The sequence below is a fragment of the Pseudophryne corroboree genome, chromosome 1 (genome assembly GCF_028390025.1).
Source record: "Pseudophryne corroboree isolate aPseCor3 chromosome 1, aPseCor3.hap2, whole genome shotgun sequence".
Lineage (NCBI taxonomy): Eukaryota > Metazoa > Chordata > Amphibia > Anura > Myobatrachidae > Pseudophryne > Pseudophryne corroboree.
In genome coordinates, this window is record NC_086444.1 from 742,720,000 (window position 1) to 742,738,780 (window position 18,781).

At 40.4% G+C, this 18,781-nt stretch overlaps 1 protein-coding gene across 2 annotated transcripts in view; it reads right to left on the reverse strand.

Annotated features, from left to right (window-relative positions):
• The window catches only part of LOC134941996 (tyrosine-protein kinase ZAP-70), a 220,095-nt gene extending 204,221 nt beyond the window's left edge, over positions 1–15,874 (reverse strand). For both annotated transcript variants that reach the window (XM_063932145.1, XM_063932147.1), the window contains exon 1: positions 15,777–15,874. The gene's annotated coding sequence lies outside the window, so the exon portion shown is untranslated. The remainder of the gene's footprint in view (positions 1–15,776) is intronic.
• Positions 15,875–18,781: the final 2,907 nt, after the last annotated feature.

The window sequence follows — 18,781 nt, forward strand, 5'->3', positions numbered from 1 at the left end:
TGCATTCCAATAAATAGATCACCATAGTGGAATTGCAATTGATGAACGATTTAATAGTATATTCTTTTGTGTTGTCACTGTTGAAGAAAGTTTTTCTGTTTCTGTGGACTAATTTGCAGATTATGCATTTGCCGCATTTGTAACTTCCATGGCATTTCAATGTCGACACTGGTTTTGTTGTTTTCAGAAGACTTGGTGCTAGAATTTCCTTCAAGTTAGTAGTTTTCCTATATACAATATGTGGTTGAGAGGGAAGAATGTCTTTGAGGATAGGATCCATCATAAGGATGTTCCAATGTTTGCTCAATGATTGTTTAATGGCTGTTTCATGACAACTGTATGTTGTGACAAAAGGGATGGATGGCCGTTGAAGCACCTGATTATTTTTAGTTTGAGAATTCTGTATTGGATTTTTCTTAGTTTTTTCCAGGGCTTTTGAGATGATTTCTTCTGGATATTCCCTTTCAGCAAATCTCTTGGCATACAGCTGTAGTTGGTGGTCCTCATCTTCCCTCTGGCTGCAGTTTCTTTTAATCCGATAAAATTGTGAATATGGAATGTTTTGTTTCCAATTTTTTTGGTGACAGCTTTTGAAGTGTAGGTAGCTGTTCGTGTCAACCTTTTTTATGAAGTTACACGTGATGATTTTAGTTTCTTTTGATGATAATATTAGATCCAGGAATTCGATTTTCTCTTTGTTATGCTTTTCTGTAAATTTCAGATTAAATTGGTTAGCTGATATCTTCTGAAAAAAGTCCAGGAATGAGGAGTCTGTTCCTTCCCAGATGATCAGTATATCATCGATATACCTTTTGTAGATCACCAACTGGTCGACAAATGCATTATTCGTGAAGATGTTCTCTTCTTCCCAGCTGCCCATTAAAAGGTTGGCAAAGCTGGGGGCAAAAATAGTCCCCATGGCTGTTCCACGTGTTTGTAGGTAAAAGGACTCTTTGAATTTAAAATAATTGTGACTCAGAATAAATCTGATAAAATCACAAATAGCTTTTTTGTGTGTCGTACTTAAACTAGTATCCCTGTCCAGGAATTTTTTGCAAGCAGTAATTCCAGTTTCGTGTACAATACATGTGTACAGACTTTCTACGTCAATCGTCACCCACAAGTAAGTATCTTTCCAGATGATGTTTTTTATAGTTTCCAGTACACTGTTGGTGTCCTTTAGATAGGAAGGTAATTCAATTACATATTTTTTCAAGAAGAGGTCAATGTATTCCGATAAATGTGAGGTTAGGGAGTCTATGCCCGCGATAATTGGTCTGCCCGGGGGATTTGTCATGTTTTTATGTATCTTGGGAAGATAATAAAAAATTGGAATAATTGGGGATGTTATCATCAAAAACTGGTACTCTTCTTTTTCCAGGACAGAGCAATGTAGATAATGTATCAACAAGATTCTCAAATCCTCAGTGTACTGTTGTGTGGGGTCTTGAAGTAATTGTTTATAGGAGTTGATGTCACTTAGAAGACGAATAGCTTCTTTCTCATACGCTGATCTGTCTAAAATGACCACTCCTCCTCCTTTATCGGCCTGCTTGATCACAATTTCAGGATTTGTCTTCAGGTTTTTCAGGGCTTGCTTCTCATGATTCTTCAAATTGTTCTGTTTTATAGGTGGAAGGTCTTGCTCACATAAGTCTTTCTTCACTAGATCTTGGAATATGGCAATATGGTGTCCTTTGGATTCTAGCGGATAATATTTTGATTTTCTTTTTAAGCCTGATTTTGATTCAGGGATAGGATTTTTGTCGTTTTCCTTTTTGGCAAAGTGTCTTTTCAGTGTGAGGTTTCTAGTAAATTTATTAAGGTCTATAAAAGTATTGAACTTGTTCATCTGGTTTGATGGTGCGAATTTCAGTCCTTTACTCAATAATGATTTTTCAGATTCATTAAGTTTGTGTTGCGAGAGGTTAAAAATTCCATTGGACGTATTTTCTAATTCTGTTGGTATTTTCTTTTCGCGTTTTGTCCGCCCGCTGCCTCGGGTGCCTCTTCTTCTACGAAGGTCCTTTTTATTGGTGAGGGTTTCTTGAACCGTTCTCGAAAGAATGTTTTCTTCTGTGACTCTAGGTTGGTGGTGTGTGGATCGGGGGATAAAAAATCCGAGTCACTGTTTGACTCTTGTCGCTGAAGGGCAGTGAATCTGTTGGCCATATTGAGTTTCTTGTGTTGTGGTGTATAAGTTCTCTGTATTCCCAGATTTTGTCTTAATCTTGGTTGGCGTGGTGTGATTTTCCAGCCTCGCTGTCTCGGGTCTTGGTAAATCGGATTTTTTTCCGTTCTATTAGTGGTGAATCTACTCCAATTCTTAATTCTATTGTTGAGATAATCCTGTTTATCTCGTTGGAATTTTCTCTCCTTCCCTTTTATGACTTCTTCTTCGATTTTTTCGAGTTTCTTAGTGAGGGTCAGATCATTAGCCTTAAAAATTTCTTTATCTTTATGGGGTAACAAGAGTGTTTCCTTAAGTAATAATTCCTCTTCCAATTTCTGGAGAGTCTTGGATTTTTCAGAAATAATCAATTTCATTAAATTAGTTGAACACTCGTGTAAGATTTTATCCCAACTGGATATGAATTCCTGGTCTTCAATCCCAAAAGTGGGGTTTTTTTGTATCCGGAGACCCCTTGGAACTCTATTAGCTGCGATATAGTGTTCTAGTCCTTTTATTTCCCACCAGCTTTTAATTTCTTTGGTCAATAATCTCTCTGTTTCCCAAAATAGTTCGTCTATGTCATCTGTTTGTTTGCCCGGCTGTTGGGCTGTAGGATTATCTTCATTAAAGATTTTTTGACACAGATTGTTTCTTTTGTCAAGGCCTCTGTGTTTTAACATGGCAAGGAAGGTCTAGGGAATAACCGGCAGCTAGACAGTAATAAGTGATTTAAGTGAAAAAATAGAGAATAGCGCCTAGGTGTATTCAGTAAGACCCCTAAAAGCAAAGGGATATAATGACTAAATGGTCACACCTAACACTCCTCACATATACGTAAGTGGCAGCTTTAAAACAATATAAAGATAAACATTAAAAAATGAAGTATAAAAAAGCGCCTGGTAGTGTTGGTGACTCACTCCTCGTGAAAAAGATTTGTGATAATAAAACAGATAAATTATAATAAACTTAGCTGCGGGTATTTCTGGTAGATGACTCTTATAGACAGCACATGTAAAGGAGAGATAAAATAAACATAGTGTGTACTGTTTTCAAATTTCCACAGATGTTTTTCAGAATAAACAATTTATAGGAACTGTGCAGGTTCCAATTTTAAAAGAAGAAACTATGTTTAGTTAAAAACAATAGTTTAATGAACACACTCCTGCCAGAACATGCAGGTCACATATATAAATAAAACAGTACACAAAATAAAAGGACATATATAGCAGCTGATTCAAAAATAGAAAGTGCAGGTATTAATCGTACAATATAAAGGAATATAATAGGCTTATCTGTCCACAGGTATGGGTATTGGATTAAAATTCATCCATGAATGCAGGTATCAAACGTACAGAAAGTAAGATAAAAACATGGCTTATCTGTCCACGGATAGGAAGTCAGAAAGGGGTGGGCATCCAGTCCCTGTCCCAACGCGTTTCGTCCTGAAATGAGGACTTCTTCAAGGGGATGACATGTTATGGGAGTCCTGGGGTTTTTATCCTAAGGAATGGGGTCACATGTGAGGAAGTGATCTCACTTCCTGTGAGTTCCTCCGGTTTTTTTAGTGGAGTAAAATGATTCAAAACTAATCTCTTTTATAGTCTGGAGATGGCGAGGATATCTTAGTTAGAGCATAATGAGTTTGTTATAGATATAACAAATGTTTTTAGACTGGAGTTTAACCGAGTGTGGAACGCAAATACGTCACTTCCGGTTCGCGCTGTGGAACGCATCGCGTCACTTCCGTTATCGGTGATGCTCAGTTCAGTTCATAGTATGCTGGGGAGACGGCGCAATGATTAGTAAAGATGCCAAACAAGTTCATTGTCAGTTCATTGTTCAGTAATCTGGTTTCAAATATCGTTGTAACGCGATGTCACTTCCGGCCTGATAAGCAGAAAACGGATATTTCATTTCCGCCGACGTCACATCCTGTTGTTGGAACGCACGGCCATCTTTGATGGATGGATTTCATCTATAAATGTTGGAACGCAAATATTCATAGACGCTTAAATATATATATATAAAATATTTATGAAATATTCTTTTGGTGAGGAATAATCCTTATTAATAGTTCATTTAAAAATAGTGATAATAAATTAATTAATATGGAATAATTGTTGATTTAAAATTAGTGGTAATAAAGTGCCATATAAGTGATAAAGGAAAATAGCCGGGGGGAGGGGGGGGGGGGGGGGGGGGAAATTGGGGGAGTGGCTAGAAGGTGAGGATGAATTTAAAGAAAAGGAGCAATTTCGAATCCCTCGTTAAATCCTTGGGGTGACATAGTATTCAGCTCGAAGATCCAAAACATCTCTCTTTGTGACAATTTATTCAAGATGTCTCCGCCCCTTTCACCCAAGGTCACATTTTCAATACCTTTAAAGGTGAGGTTATCGGGGTTGGAGTTGTGCATTTCTTCAAAATGTCTATAAATCACGTGCGTTGAAACTTTATTTTTTATGTTTCTTACATGTTCTTGGATGCGTATTTTCAAACATCTTTTAGTTTTTCCGACATATCTCTGACCGCACGTGCATTCCAATAAATAGATCACCATAGTGGAATTGCAATTGATGAACGATTTAATAGTATATTCTTTTGTGTTGTCACTGTTGAAGAAAGTTTTTCTGTTTCTGTGGACTAATTTGCAGATTATGCATTTGCCGCATTTGTAACTTCCATGGCATTTCAATGTCGACACTGGTTTTGTTGTTTTCAGAAGACTTGGTGCTAGAATTTCCTTCAAGTTAGTAGTTTTCCTATATACAATATGTGGTTGAGAGGGAAGAATGTCTTTGAGGATAGGATCCATCATAAGGATGTTCCAATGTTTGCTCAATGATTGTTTAATGGCTGTTTCATGACAACTGTATGTTGTGACAAAAGGGATGGATGGCCGTTGAAGCACCTGATTATTTTTAGTTTGAGAATTCTGTATTGGATTTTTCTTAGTTTTTTCCAGGGCTTTTGAGATGATTTCTTCTGGATATTCCCTTTCAGCAAATCTCTTGGCATACAGCTGTAGTTGGTGGTCCTCATCTTCCCTCTGGCTGCAGTTTCTTTTAATCCGATAAAATTGTGAATATGGAATGTTTTGTTTCCAATTTTTTTGGTGACAGCTTTTGAAGTGTAGGTAGCTGTTCGTGTCAACCTTTTTTATGAAGTTACACGTGATGATTTTAGTTTCTTTTGATGATAATATTAGATCCAGGAATTCGATTTTCTCTTTGTTATGCTTTTCTGTAAATTTCAGATTAAATTGGTTAGCTGATATCTTCTGAAAAAAGTCCAGGAATGAGGAGTCTGTTCCTTCCCAGATGATCAGTATATCATCGATATACCTTTTGTAGATCACCAACTGGTCGACAAATGCATTATTCGTGAAGATGTTCTCTTCTTCCCAGCTGCCCATTAAAAGGTTGGCAAAGCTGGGGGCAAAAATAGTCCCCATGGCTGTTCCACGTGTTTGTAGGTAAAAGGACTCTTTGAATTTAAAATAATTGTGACTCAGAATAAATCTGATAAAATCACAAATAGCTTTTTTGTGTGTCGTACTTAAACTAGTATCCCTGTCCAGGAATTTTTTGCAAGCAGTAATTCCAGTTTCGTGTACAATACATGTGTACAGACTTTCTACGTCAATCGTCACCCACAAGTAAGTATCTTTCCAGATGATGTTTTTTATAGTTTCCAGTACACTGTTGGTGTCCTTTAGATAGGAAGGTAATTCAATTACATATTTTTTCAAGAAGAGGTCAATGTATTCCGATAAATGTGAGGTTAGGGAGTCTATGCCCGCGATAATTGGTCTGCCCGGGGGATTTGTCATGTTTTTATGTATCTTGGGAAGATAATAAAAAATTGGAATAATTGGGGATGTTATCATCAAAAACTGGTACTCTTCTTTTTCCAGGACAGAGCAATGTAGATAATGTATCAACAAGATTCTCAAATCCTCAGTGTACTGTTGTGTGGGGTCTTGAAGTAATTGTTTATAGGAGTTGATGTCACTTAGAAGACGAATAGCTTCTTTCTCATACGCTGATCTGTCTAAAATGACCACTCCTCCTCCTTTATCGGCCTGCTTGATCACAATTTCAGGATTTGTCTTCAGGTTTTTCAGGGCTTGCTTCTCATGATTCTTCAAATTGTTCTGTTTTATAGGTGGAAGGTCTTGCTCACATAAGTCTTTCTTCACTAGATCTTGGAATATGGCAATATGGTGTCCTTTGGATTCTAGCGGATAATATTTTGATTTTCTTTTTAAGCCTGATTTTGATTCAGGGATAGGATTTTTGTCGTTTTCCTTTTTGGCAAAGTGTCTTTTCAGTGTGAGGTTTCTAGTAAATTTATTAAGGTCTATAAAAGTATTGAACTTGTTCATCTGGTTTGATGGTGCGAATTTCAGTCCTTTACTCAATAATGATTTTTCAGATTCATTAAGTTTGTGTTGCGAGAGGTTAAAAATTCCATTGGACGTATTTTCTAATTCTGTTGGTATTTTCTTTTCGCGTTTTGTCCGCCCGCTGCCTCGGGTGCCTCTTCTTCTACGAAGGTCCTTTTTATTGGTGAGGGTTTCTTGAACCGTTCTCGAAAGAATGTTTTCTTCTGTGACTCTAGGTTGGTGGTGTGTGGATCGGGGGATAAAAAATCCGAGTCACTGTTTGACTCTTGTCGCTGAAGGGCAGTGAATCTGTTGGCCATATTGAGTTTCTTGTGTTGTGGTGTATAAGTTCTCTGTATTCCCAGATTTTGTCTTAATCTTGGTTGGCGTGGTGTGATTTTCCAGCCTCGCTGTCTCGGGTCTTGGTAAATCGGATTTTTTTCCGTTCTATTAGTGGTGAATCTACTCCAATTCTTAATTCTATTGTTGAGATAATCCTGTTTATCTCGTTGGAATTTTCTCTCCTTCCCTTTTATGACTTCTTCTTCGATTTTTTCGAGTTTCTTAGTGAGGGTCAGATCATTAGCCTTAAAAATTTCTTTATCTTTATGGGGTAACAAGAGTGTTTCCTTAAGTAATAATTCCTCTTCCAATTTCTGGAGAGTCTTGGATTTTTCAGAAATAATCAATTTCATTAAATTAGTTGAACACTCGTGTAAGATTTTATCCCAACTGGATATGAATTCCTGGTCTTCAATCCCAAAAGTGGGGTTTTTTTGTATCCGGAGACCCCTTGGAACTCTATTAGCTGCGATATAGTGTTCTAGTCCTTTTATTTCCCACCAGCTTTTAATTTCTTTGGTCAATAATCTCTCTGTTTCCCAAAATAGTTCGTCTATGTCATCTGTTTGTTTGCCCGGCTGTTGGGCTGTAGGATTATCTTCATTAAAGATTTTTTGACACAGATTGTTTCTTTTGTCAAGGCCTCTGTGTTTTAACATGGCAAGGAAGGTCTAGGGAATAACCGGCAGCTAGACAGTAATAAGTGATTTAAGTGAAAAAATAGAGAATAGCGCCTAGGTGTATTCAGTAAGACCCCTAAAAGCAAAGGGATATAATGACTAAATGGTCACACCTAACACTCCTCACATATACGTAAGTGGCAGCTTTAAAACAATATAAAGATAAACATTAAAAAATGAAGTATAAAAAAGCGCCTGGTAGTGTTGGTGACTCACTCCTCGTGAAAAAGATTTGTGATAATAAAACAGATAAATTATAATAAACTTAGCTGCGGGTATTTCTGGTAGATGACTCTTATAGACAGCACATGTAAAGGAGAGATAAAATAAACATAGTGTGTACTGTTTTCAAATTTCCACAGATGTTTTTCAGAATAAACAATTTATAGGAACTGTGCAGGTTCCAATTTTAAAAGAAGAAACTATGTTTAGTTAAAAACAATAGTTTAATGAACACACTCCTGCCAGAACATGCAGGTCACATATATAAATAAAACAGTACACAAAATAAAAGGACATATATAGCAGCTGATTCAAAAATAGAAAGTGCAGGTATTAATCGTACAATATAAAGGAATATAATAGGCTTATCTGTCCACAGGTATGGGTATTGGATTAAAATTCATCCATGAATGCAGGTATCAAACGTACAGAAAGTAAGATAAAAACATGGCTTATCTGTCCACGGATAGGAAGTCAGAAAGGGGTGGGCATCCAGTCCCTGTCCCAACGCGTTTCGTCCTGAAATGAGGACTTCTTCAAGGGGATGACATGTTATGGGAGTCCTGGGGTTTTTATCCTAAGGAATGGGGTCACATGTGAGGAAGTGATCTCACTTCCTGTGAGTTCCTCCGGTTTTTTTAGTGGAGTAAAATGATTCAAAACTAATCTCTTTTATAGTCTGGAGATGGCGAGGATATCTTAGTTAGAGCATAATGAGTTTGTTATAGATATAACAAATGTTTTTAGACTGGAGTTTAACCGAGTGTGGAACGCAAATACGTCACTTCCGGTTCGCGCTGTGGAACGCATCGCGTCACTTCCGTTATCGGTGATGCTCAGTTCAGTTCATAGTATGCTGGGGAGACGGCGCAATGATTAGTAAAGATGCCAATATATATACCATTGCAGGTGTCCCTTAGAGCAAGGAACAGGCGGCACTCCTCCGGACTTTGTACAAAAGAAAGCTGGTGCTTTATTCAAACGACGTTTCAAGGCCCACTGGCCTTTTCATCAGGTGCATATTTGCACCTGATGAAAAGGCCAGTGGGCCTTGAAACGTCGTTTAAATAAAGCACCAGCTTTCTTTTGTACAAACTCCGGAGGAGTGCCGCCTGTTCCTTGCTCTAAGGGACACCTGCATTGGTCTATTATGTCCTTGGAAGGCACCCCGGCCCATAAATTGGACATCCCAGAGTGCCCTTTCTGTGACTGTATCAGTGGCAAACGCAGGATTTCCAGGGGGGGGGTTTCCAAATGTAATCCACATTCTCCCACTCTGCAGAACATTAGAGCAAGTGCGGGAGTCTGGGGAGTGGTAGAAGAACCTAGTAATGACCCTGAACATTAATACACACATTGGTCTTTTATACACTGGATACTATATGGAATATAGTATCAATATAGTGCAGCCTTTTGTCCTTTGTTTATATATATATATATATATATATATAAATTCTTATTTTATTTTTTTCTATCTATCTGATGTCCGGCACTCCTTCCCTCCCTTCCAGAGCCGGCCATAGGCATAGGCAAACTAGGCAATTGCCTAGGGCATTTGATATGCCTAGGGGCATCAGCAGCTTCTGCTGATTAAAATGATATGCAGCATGCCTATATTCTGTGTGTAGCATTTCATATGCAGATACAGCCACAGTCGCACACAGAATATAGGCATGCTGCATATCAGTTTAATCAGCAGAAGCTGCTTGTGCATCCTAGCCACATAGCAATGCAAATAAGATGCATTTTCATAAAAAAAGGTGCCCAACGTTAGCATTGAGGCAAGATTTATGAGGACACATCTGTATCCAAGCAGAGGCAGAGATCACAGTGTTAGTGGAAGTGTGAGTGCTGTGTGCATGTGAGTGGGTTGGTTGTGCAGTAGTGTTCGGAATATGTGTAAGGAGCATTATGTATGTCATGTAAAAATGCATTAATGATGTGCAACATATGTGTAAGGGGCACTATGTGTGTCATTATGTGTATAAGGGCATTAATAATGTGCGGCATATGTGTAACAGGGTACTACTGTATGTGTGTCATTATGTGTATAGGGGCACTGATAATGTGCAGCAATTGTGTAGGGGGCATTATGTGTGTCATTATGTGTATAAGGGCATTAATAATGTGCGGCATATGTGTAACAGGGTACTACTGTATGTGTGTCATCATGTGTATAGGGGCACTAATAATGTGCAGCAATTGTGTAGGGGGCATTATGTGTGTCATTATGTGTATAAGAGCATTATTAATGTGCGACATATGTGTAAGGGACATTACAGGTATGTGTAAAAGGGCATTAATAAAGGTTGTCATAATGTGTAAGGCGCATTATGTTTATAAGAACATTAATGTGTCTCATATGTGTAAGGGGCATTACTGTGTGGAATTGTGTATAAATGCATTACTAATGTGTGGCATTATGTGTATAAGGTGCTCTACTATGGCGTTGCGTATAGAAAGGGCACTACTTTGTCGTCTAATGTGAATAAAGAGCAATAGGGTGTGGTATGTGAATAAGGAGCAATTCAGTGTGATGTAATGTGAATAAGGGGGTCTACTGTGAGGAGTAACGTTTATAAGATATAGTGATACTACTGTGGGATGTAATATGAATTATGGACACTATTGCATGATCAAATGTGAATAAAGTTGCAGTACTGTGTGGCGTAATTGGATTTGGGGTTACTATTGTGTGGCCATGACCCTTGCCAGCAAAAATACACCCCTTTTTGGGCTGTGCGCCAAATGTGTGAACTGTTCCTATTTAAAATATAGGGGGTACAAACACCAAAATAAGGACTGCTATGGGTGAGGAGTGATGGTGCTGGGAAAGAGGTGCAAGGTGAGAGGCGGAACCAGCGGTGGTGCTAGGGGGCACCAGACAAAATCTTGCCTAGGGCATCATATTGGTTAGGGCCGGCTCTGCTCCCTTCTATACATGACCCGATGCCATCCAAATAAATGATAGATGATAATCGGCAACGTGGATGTGTCGGCGGCATATGTGGGTACAAATTCCGAGAAGTACTATTGCATAGCGTCTACATTCCTGAAGACGGTTTTGATTAATAAAACTGAAACAAAGACGCTGTGCAATAGTACTACTCGTAATTTGTACTCACAAGTGCCGCTGACACATCCACGTTGCTATATATATATATATATATATATATATATATATATATACAGTAATGTGTGTGTGTGTGTGTGTGTGTGTGTGTGTGTGTGTGTGTGTGTGTGTATATATACTGGATAAGGGATACTCAACCTGTGTATACAGTATATATACATAGCACTCCTCTCAGTATATAACATAATGTGAGTGCAGGTGCCTTCACAAATAAGAAAACTACAGAATATACAATTGCTTAGGAGGCAGCACTCCAGGAATAATCAGGCAAAAGACGAATGGTCCACCGACGTTTCAGTGTTACTCAATTCCGTATTAGGTGGTCAGGCACCCCCGTGTGATGTCATTATTCTGTGTCGGAGAACTCCTCATCTCTTGCCTGATTATTCCTGCAATGAGTCACCCCCCCCCCAGCATAAACTGACAGCACAGGCACTGACGCACCACGACCCGCCCTCCCCCACATGGACTGACGCACCACGACCCGCCCTCCCCCACATAGACTGACGCACCACGACCCGCCCTCCCCCACATGGACTGATGCACCACGACCCGCCCTCCCCCACATAGACTGACGCACCACGACCCGCCCTCCCCCACATGGACTGACGCACCACGACCCGCCCTCCCCCACATGGACTGACACACCACGACCCGCCCTCCTCCACATAGACTGACGCACCACGACCCGCCCTCCCCCACATGGACTGACGCACCACGACCCGCCCTCCCCCACATAGACTGATGCACCACGACCCGCCCTCCCCCACATGTACTGACGCACCACGACCCGCCCTCCCCCACATGGACTGACGCACCACGACCCGCCCTCCCCCACATGGACTGAAGCACCACAACCCACCCTCCCCCACATGGACTGATGCACCACAACTCTCCTCCCCCAATATATCAGCATGCAGGCACCATGATCACTCCCCCCCTCCATACTGGCAGCATAGGCACCACGAGTCTGTCCACCACCCCCACAACCCATCCCCTACACACATGCAGGCAGCAGCAGCACACACAGGAAGGCTGTTCGTTTTTCCCATCAACACCCATATAGACAGAGACTCTGCACAGTCATAAAAATACATAATATAATAAACAATAAAATATAATATAAAATATCAGCGTCCGCGGCCCGTCCCCTCCCGGTTCCCGCACTCATGCTGGCGGCCGATGACCGCAGCATGTACTATGCAGAACCGGCGCCCCCCCCCCCGCCCCCCCCTACTACAGTATGCCGGTACTGCATAGTTAATGATGCGGTCATCGGCGATGTAAGTCACCTTAGTCCCCGCTGGCACGCTGCAGTCCAGACAGGGTGACTGTCCTGTGGGCTCTGGCCGGCGCTGGCAGGGAGTGTGATCATGCACCTGTCTCCTCTCTGCCTTAGAGGAGCTGCAGCGAGCTCCCCCTACATGCAGTAGCCAGCGGCTCATGTGATCCTGCGCAGGGAGACACTGACTGTGATTGTGAAGTGAAGCGGCAGGGCTGTATAAAGAAAAGAAAAACGTCAAGCTGATTTCCTATAGATCGGCTGCTTGGGGGGGGGTTTCTGGGTACTCGGAAACCCCCCCTGCGTGCGCGCCTGTGTATATATGTATATATATAACAAGAAGTGAAATAGCAGGCACTCACAGAATAATCAGCCACCGGGGTGCCTTCCAATGAAGGAAATAACGTTAATGCAGTCCCCTGGGTGTAGCTATGTACACTCAATCACCCTCCAGAGACCAGGCGGCACTCCACGGATTTTTTAAGGAAAATAACTTTTATAAATATGCTCAAAAATTCAATACATGGTGCAAAAGCAAAGCCGACGTTTCAACGCCTCACAGGCGTTTTTTTTCAAGGTGCACAGTGCTAGAAGAAAAAGAAAAAGAAAAACAAACCAAAAGTTTGTTTTTCTTTTTCTTTTTCTTCTAGCACTGTGCACCTTGAAAAAAACGCCTGTGAGGCGTTGAAACGTCGGCTTTGCTTTTGCACCATGTATTGAATTTTTGAGCATATTTATAAAAGTTATTTTCCTTAAAAAATCCGTGGAGTGCCGCCTGGTCTCTGGAGGGTGATTGAGTGTACATAGCTACACCCAGGGGACTGCATTAACGTTATGTATATATATATATATATATAGCACCAGGAGTGGTAGTGCAGACCATTACAGATGCTCTCTTAATTAAAAAAAAGTTCTTTTTTACTTATAGCAATATTGTTATAACCTACAGTAATTTACATTGTTTTATTGATGAAACTTTCCTTTCACTTTACAACATGGGTACAGAAAGGTAGCCATGTACAAAGTACCCATGGATGGGAATGTGTGGGAAAATGGACTCACCAAGGTGACGTAAACATGACTAACTCATGACTTTGAGGAAATTCCAAGTGTGCTAAGAAACGCGTCAGTCTTTAACTACTGCCTACAGTATTCTTTGTGCACACTTTTTTATTTTATTTGCTGGCTGTGATCATCTAAAGTGACTCTATTGATGAACAATTGCTCCTTATATTACCTGAAAAAGAGGTAATAACCAGAGGAATTCAGCATATCTGCCTGTCAGCAGTCGTACATTATCATCAAGTAGAACATAAGAAGATCACTGATTCAAACCAACAGCTGAGTTCCACAGTTCTGTGCACATGGACAATCATTATAAGTATCTGTGGGGGCTTTTTACTAAGCCTTGGATGGAGATAAAGTGGACGGAGATAAAGTACCAGCCAGTTAGCTCCTAATTACCATGTTACAGGCTGTGCTTGAAAAGGAGCTGGTTGGCTGGTACTTTATCTCCGTCCAAGGCTTAGTATATAGACTCCTTATCTGATAATCTTTGTGGTTCTTCACAACAGTATATAAGCATGTTAGTTCTATTACACTATAAAATCGGGCATCCTGGGGCCGTACAAAATGCCATATATTTTGTATTCATTTATGTATTCCACAAGCAATCGTACAAATCTCCTCTACAACAATTTATCTACAGGAAATCAAGAGAAGCTCAATTTTTTTTAATGGGCTAATATTATATTGATACCTGCAATGCACCTCAAAGTATTCTTACACAAAAATATACATTTTATTGCTGCATTGTAACCTCTGTGCAACCTTTTTTAAATATATATGATTGGGATGGTACAATTTATTTTTAATCTAAAACAGTGTGCATACCATTAATATTCTGACTCCATTTATAAAGTCTTTCACCGAATAGAAAACCTTCAGCTCTTTGCCAAATTTTTAGGATAAAATCTACTTACCACATTACCTACCGCTTTAACTGTATGGGATATCATGTTTCCAGACACTATTTCTAATTGTTTTCTAGGTTGTTTGTGTGATATACTGCGTCATTTCTAATTTATTTTAACTTATATTGTTGACTTGATTTATGGAATAAATGTTATTACTGAATTGATGGTGTACTAAAATTACTCATGCTGGATTTATTTAGCTCTGCTAACACTATTTATTTATATATTACCAGTTATTTATATAGCGCACACATATTCCACAGCGCTTTACAGAGAATATTTGGCCATTCACATCAGTCCCTGCCCCAATGGAGCTTACAATCTATATTCCCTACCACAAGTACACCACACACATTCACGTTAGGGTTAGTTTTGTTGGTAGCCAATTAACCTACCGGTATATTTTTGGATTGTGGGAGGAAACTGGAGCACAGGGAGAATATACAAACTTCACACAGTTAGGGCCTTGGTGGGAATCCTATGTACTGAAGCTTAATTAATAACCCTGAAAAATATTCCTTATTGGTGCTACATGTGTTGATAAGGAATGTTAATTTTTTTGGGAGCATATTACAATTATTAATAAATATATACGACAAACATGTTATAAATATAGGTTTGAAGAACAGATTCTAATGTCAATAAGATATCATACGTGAAGGTTCTCATGTGGGTAGAGAGACTAACAAATCTCAGAAGGCTACATACGGACCAAAGAGCCTTGTTCAGACTTCCAATATTTATAGTAATTCTACAACTAATATTTTCAAATAGTTTTTTCTTCAAGTAGAATTTATTATGCAGAGAAATATTTCACATCATAGGTCTGCACATAGAGTCACATAATGGTATGAGCTACAGTATGAGGACAGTAGCAGCTATAGCACCATCGACAGAGCAGTCATGATAATTATTAAAGTGATTGGAGAGACATTTCTCTATTTCCTCTGGTGAAGGGACGTAGCACTGTTTTCTGTAAAGTAGGTCATTCGATAACTTCTCTTGTGACACTAACATTTTACTAGATTATTTAAAGGCTGAAATCTGTTTTCTCATAAAAACTCCACATATGGATGGCAATGTATACATTTTCCAGCAATAATATATGTGTACATATTGTGGGATTATAGATCTATAGTATTACTAGACAGATTGTTTTTCTTTACTGGGAGATGAGGCAACTATCAATCAGTTCTAGCATATATTCTGCAGATTTACACGTGTAGACTATTTAGTGGTTATTGTGATACCGAAACAACATTGGGATCTACAGTTCTTGTGCTGTACACACAAGACGCTATTTTGAGTACTAATGCTCCCAGTCTTTATCACCTGAATAGATAGATAAGCATATTTTATAACAAGTCCTCTAGAGGTTGGCGTTTGTGTGTGCCAAACCTCTAGAGGACTTGGTCTGTTTATCCAGCCTAGACAATCCCCTTTGCCCTGGTCTGAGCGGGTGTGACTGTGAAAGGTAAGCCTTTCACCACTTTTTTGCCATGTGCGAGGTTCATTTCCCATATTCGTTAACAAAATATTCACCTTTTAGGAATAATAAACAATTAACATGTAAAAAGTTACCTGGATCCAGTGATGCACTCTTCAGTCTGTAGGGTCCTGGCAGTCACTAGTTGCACAGACTCCTGTTACAACTGATTTTAGATGTATGTGCCCTAATTTTAGACTTAAAAGAGGCAGGAAAGAAGGGGTAGAGAGGGAGGAGCAATGTGAGTCTCAGAGCACTGACATCAATAACTTGATCACTAAATAAGATAAAGAAACATCATCACCTGAACAATTCCCTTGGTATCCCACTACAGAACACAATCTTTGCTCTATACACACCAAATATTACTGTATTATTTTTATGTACTGTGTCTGCAAGTACAACAAATCAGCTAATTCCAAAAAGAAAATCTTTAGTACTTCTTTAAACTGCAGTAGCACAGGATGCAATAAAACAGTAGTAGTAGTAGTAGACTACAAGAAATGGCTATACTTATATATTAGTAACTTTATGTACTCTTGAATTCATACTATGGGGGTCATTCCGAGTTGTTCGCTCGTTATTTTTTGGTCGCAACGGAGCGAATAGTCGCTAATGCGCATGCGCAATGTACGCAGTGCGACTGCGCCAAGTAAATTTGCTATGCAGTTAGGAATTTTACTCACGGTTTTTTCATCGTTCTGGTGATCGTAATGTGATTGACAGGAAGTGGGTGTTTCTGGGCGGAAACTGGCCGTTTTATGGGAGTGTGTGAAAAAACGCTACAGTTTCTGGGAAAAACGCGGGAGTGGCTGGAGAAACGGGGGAGTGTCTGGGCGAACGCTGGGTGTGTTTGTGACGTCAAACCAGGAACGACAAGCACTGAACTGATCGCAAATGCCGAGTAAGTCTGGAGCTACTCAGAAACTGCTAAGAAGTGTCTATTCGCAATTCTGCTAATCTTTCGTTCGCAATTTTAATATGCTAAGATTCACTCCCAGTAGGCGGCAGCTTAGCGTGTGCAAAGCTGCTAAAAGCAGCTTGCGAGCGAACAACTCGGAATGACCCCCAATGTGCGTACCTCCCAACATGGTAAGTCTGGAATGCGGGACACCTTGCTCAGCGCAGCCATGCTCGCGCACAAAAATGGAGAGGAGCATGGTTTTGCAGAGATGCACGTGTCAGAAAAACTGCAGAGAAGCACTGTATGGCTTCAACGTGATATAATCCACCACTGGCCGGAGTTGTGCTATTGTCTCTATCAATTAATTCATATGCTCCTGCATCAATTTTTTTTTTCCAAATCTCATTGACTGTAGTATAGTTTCCTCAGTAAAACAAAACTGACTGTTTGTATTGGGGTTTTGTAATGCATGTTAATTTTGTAGTAGACTTATATCCCATGTGAGTTAGCTAGTCCTCTTCAGATAATAAATGTATGGTTGCTTCTACCTGTTTGTCTTTCTTATACTAATCTTAGTTATTAACTTCTGGTTTATCTTAATAATAATCTCCCACAAGTCATCTTTATATAGCAGCATTCACCCTTAAATTTCCACAGCAGATAATGGTCTATATTTAGTTTAGCTACTACTAATTTACTCTTAGCGCTGTTGAATATTTTCTTTCTTCTTCAGGGTCTATGGTCTCTATAGGGTTAACCTTAGGTGCAGAGCTGGATTAATGGGGGGTGAAGGGGTCACAGGGGTCAGTACCCCGGGCCCTCTAATCTCAGGGGGCCCCCGGCTGGAGCTGTTCTGCTTCTGACACATCCGCCCCTGCTGCCTGCACACTGCAGCAGTGGTGTGCGGTGAGGTCAGTGGCTGGTGAGGCACTACAGCCATAATGTCCGCTGAATCCTGCCGATGACCCCTAGCGCCGCTGAGCCAATGCCCGCTACTGCCTCTGAACTGATGCCCGCTGCCACCGCCAATGCCTTACAAACTCACCCACCATCAACTGACCCAGCCCTCCGCCACTAATTTGCATCTCAGTCCGATGTCGTCAATGCCCGCTGCCTGCCTGCTCATCATACTTGTGATATATTGTACATTTTTATAGAAAAAAAAAATAAACATTAGTGATTGGGAAGGGAGTGGGAGGAGGACATGAATGTAATTTTGTTGTCCAAGGCTTCCATTAACTTAATGGAGAAGGGTCTAAATGGGTTAAAAAAATGTAAAAAAAAAAAATGCGTGAGGTCCCCCCTCCTAAGTATAACCAGCCTCGGGCTCTTTGAGCCGGTCCTGGTTGTTTAAATACTGGGGGAAAAATTGGACAGGGGTTCCCCGCATTTACACAACCAGTACCGGGCTCTTAGTCCGGTCCTGGTTCCAAAAATATGGGGTACAAAAGATGTAGGGGTCCCCCGTATTTTTAAAACCAGCACCTGGCTCCAATAGCCAGGGACATAATGCCACAGCCGGGGGACACATTTATGTAGGTCCCTGTGGCCGTGGCATTACCCCCTCCAACTAGTCACCACTAGCCGGGGCTCCCTGGAGGAGTGGGGACCCCTTAAATCAAGGGGTCACCCCCCTCCAGGCACCCAAGGGCCAGGGGTGAAGCCCGAGGCTGTCCCCAGCACCCCTGGGCAGTGGGTGCCGGGCTGATAGCCATAAGTTTGTAAAAAAAAATATTGTTTTTTGCTGTAGAAATACAAGGCCCAGCACACCTCCCCCGCTTGCTGGTACTTAGAGAACCTCAAGTACCAGCATGCAGGGAAATAATGGGCCCACTGGGACCTGTAGTTCTACAACAAAAAAATACCAAAATAAAAACACAACACACACACCTTTAAAGTAAAAATTTATTAAAACACACTTTCACGCTCACATATATTTACCTACATCCCATGCTGGTCACGTCCACTTGTTCAGCAGAATCTAATAGGGGTACCTGTAAAAATGAGAGAGGGATTACTTACCTACATCCCACGCCGATCACGTACACTTGTCCAATAGAATCCAATAGGGGTACCTGTAAAAATTAAAATACTTACAAACTTCGTTATTCAAGCAATACACGGGGGGGGGGGGAGGAGAGAGAGAGAGTGAGAGAGAGAAAAGAAAAAAAAAAAGAAACACACCGACCTGCTTAT